The sequence below is a fragment of the Malurus melanocephalus genome, unplaced genomic scaffold (genome assembly GCF_030028575.1).
Source record: "Malurus melanocephalus ecotype Western Australia unplaced genomic scaffold, MMel_1.1 scaffold_253, whole genome shotgun sequence".
NCBI classification, from domain to species: domain Eukaryota; kingdom Metazoa; phylum Chordata; class Aves; order Passeriformes; family Maluridae; genus Malurus; species Malurus melanocephalus.
The window spans coordinates 913,552-913,759 of record NW_026623485.1 but is presented as its reverse complement, the minus strand read 5'-3'; positions in this window follow the sequence as shown (position 1 = coordinate 913,759).

The following is a 208-nucleotide window of genomic DNA, read 5'->3' as shown; positions in this document are numbered from 1 at the left end:
CGCCGGCGAGCGGCTGTTCGCGGGGTCCGGGGAAAGAAGCGCTCCAGCGGGGGAAACGGCTGCCGGAGGCGGCGTCCCGGGGCGGAACGGGCCGTTCCCCGGCGGGGTCCCGGCACTGCCCGGCGATCCCCACGGAGATGGAGACGGAGTCGCAACCGGGTCCGGGCGCGGGTGCCGATCCGGGTCCACCCCCGCTCGGCCGCGGCGC